The sequence below is a fragment of the Colias croceus genome, chromosome 14, assembly GCF_905220415.1.
Source record: "Colias croceus chromosome 14, ilColCroc2.1".
Taxonomy (NCBI): domain Eukaryota; kingdom Metazoa; phylum Arthropoda; class Insecta; order Lepidoptera; family Pieridae; genus Colias; species Colias croceus.
This window is the reverse complement of record NC_059550.1, coordinates 9770737-9777095: the sequence shown is the minus strand read 5'-3', so window position 1 is coordinate 9777095 and position 6359 is coordinate 9770737. Positions and strand designations below refer to the sequence as shown.

Below are 6359 nucleotides of genomic sequence, written 5' to 3'. Positions count from 1 at the left end.
TCTGAAAAATTAATTAAAAATATAATTTTGATAATAGCTTAGGATCTAAAACATTTGTGACACACATCAAGTTTGTGTTCCCCACACAACGATTTATGCACTTTGTGCACCTATTTTTAGGTCTACCTTTGCTTTACGGAGGGACATATAGCATATATGTTTATTTTAGTTTGCTATGGAGGCACATCAGCAGCATTACTTTGCTCAGTCTCATTTATAACTTTCACATTATTTCTTCCTGGCATGTTTAAAATTTATGAAATTGAGTCCCACAGAGTATCAGTAGGTAATGTCACCAATAATTATACCTGAAAAACATTGAAGAGGATCTAAAATATCTTGAAAAAAGCGTACATGACCACGTGCTATGTATCTATGTTCTTTGAAGGTCTTCTGCTTTGTGACCTTGACTGTTGTGATGACCATAATATGTGTTTGTCTCTCCCAAGAAGAATGGTACGCGATGGTCTTGTAATCGCTAGGGTCAGCTGAAGTGCTATAGTTGTCTCGTCTTCAATAGAACGTGGGGAGATGTATTATTACTTGCCTCATAATTTTGATCTGGAAATTGCTCTTTATTTACAGTAGAAACTTCATCATCACCCTCCGTTTCATGCTTCTTCAGCCTCAATGTGGTCTTCAGGCTCTCTCGCAGATGAATCTTCCTTATCGCTTTCAACTTCTAAAACTAACATATGAATCGTATCTAAAAATTGAAATAATAGGCGCCATTATAAAAGATAAAATAACGTAATTTTAACTTAACTAAATAGTACGAAAAGTTACGTTAATACTAACCTTCGTCGATGTGACGAGCCATGGTTGCTGGAACAGCGCGTGTGGACCTTCCACGCACAAAGCACTACCGTCCATCGCAAGCGCAACGGGTTGGTTGAGATTAGCTGAAGTCAGAAAATCATATGGTCGCGCGCGTAAAAGTTACAGCGATTTTTTTGGTGACGCGTCGTCGAATCGACGAAGGGTAGTAATCTAGGGAAGATTAACTATATAGGTATGCACCTTCATGCATAGTTTCTAGTTCCTAGTTTCTTGGGAAGTGTATCATATTATGGCATATGAATAGCTTACATCTAAATTCAATTTAAATGCGTGTCTAATTGAGATGTGTGGCACTCCAACTCTCACGCTAATTCACACATTGTAAATCGTATTCGCAACCGTAAGGTAAATCATCAGCATGAAGCCATAAACTAGACTTCACGTGCGACCTTGGCCGAGCGCGCATGCGCGGGTCACCTGCCATAGAGCATAGACATCCGATTTCCACTTTTCTTACAGTCCGCGAGTTCGCGTTGTCTGTGTCACGCGTGCCGGGTTTCGCGCGCAATTCAGCGGACCAACGATAGCATATTATAACAAATTATTGACATAATTCTGCTCCTATATTGTGTTGTTTTGCGTTTGTGGACTGCTGTTTTAGTGATAATTGTGTTTGCGGTTGTTGGCATTGTGATAAGGTTAGTAAACGATTATCCAAAGTAGTCAGTAGTCACGTTTCGGTTTGACCAACGTACGATAATAGATTGCCATACAATGTTTATTTGTTATTAACGCTGGCCGGTTTGGTTGTTGCTTAGTGTAAGCACTGTCAGGCAAAATTATATGTACGAATAACCAAGTGTTAAATTGTATAACCACAAAGAAAATACGAAATTTACGAAAATTACAGCAAAAAATACAGCGGTTTAAAGTAGGTTAAATAGGTGTTATTGTTGCATTGAATCGTTGATACTAATTGATTTTTTTGTAAACAATAAACATTGCTTTTTAACTTTGATTATTTAATAACTGTGCATTTAAGTTTGTTATTATTATCTGTACCTAAAGTATTTGCAAACAACAAATTGACGTGGGATCGACATGCTTATCAAAATGTTTTTATCCTTGTCTGACGTCCAATAAATGCAATTTTTGCAATAGTCGTAAGTATTATTTTTTAATAAAATAGAATGATACGACTATTCGAATACGATATTTTTTTTATTTATTTATTTATTAATAGGTAGGTACTTTATTGCTCTTACAAATTACAAAAAATTCTAAAAACTATATTTTTGGCTTCGGTATGATCTATTGGAGATCACGCCCCAATTACCTACCATTTCTTTAAAAAAATGTACAATTTTGTTAGTATGTATGTCTACATCATCGAAATACTAAGCAATAACATCCCATCACATAGGTACTTACCTATGCCATAATAAGATTCACGTGTTAATTACCATACCATAAAGGAACAATTTTTATTACTATTTAATTCGTGAATGACTTATTGTTATAATAATGTTTAGGTATTTCATAAAAACTTATTGACAATAATTATCGATTATTTTAATTTTTTATTGTTGTTTAAGTACAGTATGATTGACCGCCTCCTTGAGGCAGTGGTTAACACGTTTAAAACCGAAGGGTCCTGGGTTCGATTCCCGTTGGAGACGAAGAAAAAATGTCTCTGTCTGGCAGGACACAGAAGGCTAATCACCTACTTGTCCCTAAAGAAAAACGACCAGTGAAACAGATGTGTACATAATGCATCTGCCCCTTACCCCACTAGGGGATTCGAACAAACAAATTCCTCAGCATAAGTATGTACATACAAATACTACAACTAAAGGTTTTAAGGAACTATAAATTAAATATCACACAGACGTAGCCCAGACATAAAAATTCAACATCTTTACAATAAGAGCAGACCAAAAATAGACCTTGTAATAAGCGCATACGCACAGAAAAAGAATACCTACTTATGAAACATCTGGTTTGTATCATGCAATCGGTTTATGTTGCAAGTTAAATTAAACATAACAATTTTTGTATAAAAAATATTATGCAATAAATAATGGGTCGATGTGGGAAAAATTTAATAATAAAGCCACTTGAATTTTGGTATATTTTTGGATTTTTTATTTATTTTCGTAAAGTAGAGAAAGCATAATATTATGACAAACCTACAAGCTCCAGCATAGTCTAAGCTAAGGTATAAGCACAGAATACATAATAGTAGCTAAACGCTACAGAACGGACACTCTCCGCCTCCCGCCAAAATTAAACACTTACCTCACCCCGCACGATCAGCCATGTTATGGTACCCTCATGGACGATACCAACGACGACTTAGACGAAACGCAACGAAGATTGACAACATTAATCAAATTGACTTAAAGTAATTTTATTATTTTGGATTTGTGATTATCGTTTTTCGTAGAAAATGGTTAAATATTGTGCTGTTTACGGATGTATTTCATCAGAAAAACGCGAATTTTTTTTTACGCTAGTCACAAATGTGCCAACCATAAAGAGTTAACACACACATTTGCAGTCTTTACAGTGTGACTGTCAAAACAATAATTTTGTATGGAGTGTCCGGGGTGTGGTATAGGTATAGGCACATAATTATCTGTGGCTAAGTTAATTACTTTTTTTTAGAAAAAGAGAATCCATAGGATGTATCGTCGAAACCAATGCGTCCTGTTGACCTGGAATTGCAATTTGGCACTTGTAAAGATACAAATAATGGAATATAAGCGAAAGTCGTAAATTTATAAGTAACTAGGTATACAACACATTTTTGAGAATTTTACATATTTTATACTAGATATTCAATTTGAGGACAAATTTAACTTTTAATTTTCAAAATGTTATTTTAAAGTAAACAAAAAATGTATTTAAATAATATATTGACGTCATTACATTTATTACCTAAATACTTCATTGAACGAACTTTGCACCTACATCATAAAATTCGTCTTATACTTACTGTCAAGTAACTAAGAAGAAATTATATTTTATAATGGTAATACACAATACATAACTACCGCATCTTGGATCTGGTAAACTTCGCAATTGAAAACAACACACCAGCAATTCATTTTCATTTGCATTTATGTAGTTCTGTCAATGCAAAAACAGCTTCCAGCAAGATAATTCATGTTCATGGATCTTGTTTTCTTTCCTGCAACTCCCTTTTTAGAATAATTCCTTCTTTACCCCCGAAAACATATATCACTTCCGCACTTAAAATATTGTCTCTGAATTATTGTAGTAGGTATTCTATGAATTATGGATTTTTATTTATGGTAATTTCCAGATATTTCCAGATTCTATATACTTATCTTTACTTCTATACTAATATTATAAAGCTGAAGAGTTTGTTTGAACGCGCTAATCTCGGGAACGACTGGTCCGGTTTGAAAAATTATTTCGGTGTTAGATAGCCCATTTATCAAGGAAGGCTATAGGCTAGGTATATATCATCAGAAACACTGCGGGTATAACCGCGGAGTACAGCTAGCGTTAGGTATATATAACTGCTAGTTGACGAAATGGGTATTTAAATTGTAAAACATCGAAGCAACTGTTGGAAACTCGGCCAACGGATAAATTTTACCACAGTTACAAACTTTTAGTTCTAAAATTTTCTCGTGCTTCCATTTCTTCGATAATGTTCTCAATTTTACTACTCTTAGAAGGTGATGTTCATTCTGAATGTACATTACAATTTAATATTTTAAGTTTGAATAGATTTTTGAAAATTTTCATGCTTTTTTGGATTCCGCATGTTTTGAATAACTCCACGGAAACAATAAATAAATCAATCAATCTCTTATCTTTAAAGAAGTTGACATTTTAGGAGGTACAATTTTGTTCGCGTGTGAAAACGCGACGCAATGCCTGTGCATACACATTATTTTATTTGGCATAAAGATAGCAACATAAAATATCACCACTTTTATTTTATCTGCGTAAACCAACCCTCATCTATAATTACGCACATTTACGCCCTGTTAAACCCTTGGGCACAACCCCTTCACGGTTCAGATCCTAGATGGGGTAAGACCTAAGGGTAGACAGTTAAAAATATCTAGATTTACAGTTCACTAGATAACTCCTTATCTATTTCTGTTAATTTAAAATGTAATTTTGAATTTAATAGAGTCAGTATTTTATTAATTGCATCATCAGCGTAATTATTATCATCAACGCTGGAAATTAGATACAGAGATTTTCTGTACTGTAGAATTATACCTACTAGGTAAATAACCGTAGGGTACGTTTGGGAGTTTTAACTTTAAAATCAACACGAAAATTTCTTGAAATTAAAAAAAAGAAGTGTGGCACTTGGGGACTGCCGCGGTAAAGCTATTGCATGCTATGCCTTCAAGCCACACCTCCGCCCGTCGGAGTGGGGAGCGTGAGGTTTTTTCGTTACGTAATTTCTCGATTCGGTCGCCGCGCTCAAGGCCCGCGATAGAAGCTAAAAATGCTATCTATGAAAAAGTTACAAGGTCGGAATTATGCCTAGATGTATTTGATTTTCTTGGAAATATAATTTTCAATTAATTCATCCATTAAGCTAATTCAAAGTGTGATTGAGTAGACACCCTCGGGCGTCATAAATAGGGTCATTACTCATTAGTAACTATAAATAAAATCTATTTTAGTCGTTAGAAAATTATAGGAAAAATAAAGTCTATTCACAATCATAGTAATTATGAGTGGATAAAAATAATATAATTATGAAAAATGGTATTAATTTTAGTATGGAAAATGTAAATATGTAGGTATCAAACATGGCATCTATTGCTATAGAATTAACCCTGATCTTAACGTGTCTTAACTGAAGTATGATCTAATAATGACGAAACAAATACTTTATAATTGTTATAAACAATTAACAAAAACTAAAATCGAATAGTTAACCTTCTTAAAAGTCGGTTCAAAAGGCTAACATGACTGACACTTCAAACAATGGCATTCGGTCGAGAACTATTGTGATATTCCTTTGATCTACTATTTCACCACTTGTTTATTTTATGTGAAATAAATAAGGATAACGGTGAAATGTCAATTTTATGCTTAATCAAATAATCGATTAGAGGTCACATTTAGATACGCTTAGTTCTTTCAAGTAGTTACCAGACTACCGAGCATAAAACTTCAATAAAAAGAGAACAATTATATTAATCCCATTAATCCACTACATAGTATAAAACAAGCTTTCTCTGTCCCTATGTCCCTTTGAATGCTTAAATCTTCAAAATTACGCAACGGATTTTGATGCGGTTTTTTTAAGGAAGAGGAAGGATTTAGTATATATAAGTAATTTATTAGGTTTTAGACAAAGCGGGCGAAGCCGCGGGCGGTAAGCTAGTTACATATAAAATGAAGTGTTTTGGTATATTGTACTACATAGGATAGTTCTGCTCGTTTTCTTATGAAAATAAGAAAAGGATTAGAATCCTATAGTGTTAAGACTAGTCTTGTCAAGTCTATAGGTCAGCCAGATACGATACAAACTCAAGTTTCTATAGACATTTTGAATAAAACATAACAACGCG

At 33.9% G+C, this 6359-nt stretch overlaps 1 protein-coding gene across 2 annotated transcripts in view; it reads left to right on the top strand.

The window, feature by feature from the left end:
* The first annotated feature begins 1034 nt into the window (after positions 1-1034).
* Positions 1035-6359, top strand: part of LOC123697143 (1-phosphatidylinositol 4,5-bisphosphate phosphodiesterase) — a 74173-nt gene continuing 68848 nt past the window's right edge. For both annotated transcript variants that reach the window (XM_045643561.1, XM_045643562.1), the window contains exon 1: positions 1035-1478. The gene's annotated coding sequence lies outside the window, so the exon portion shown is untranslated. The remainder of the gene's footprint in view (positions 1479-6359) is intronic.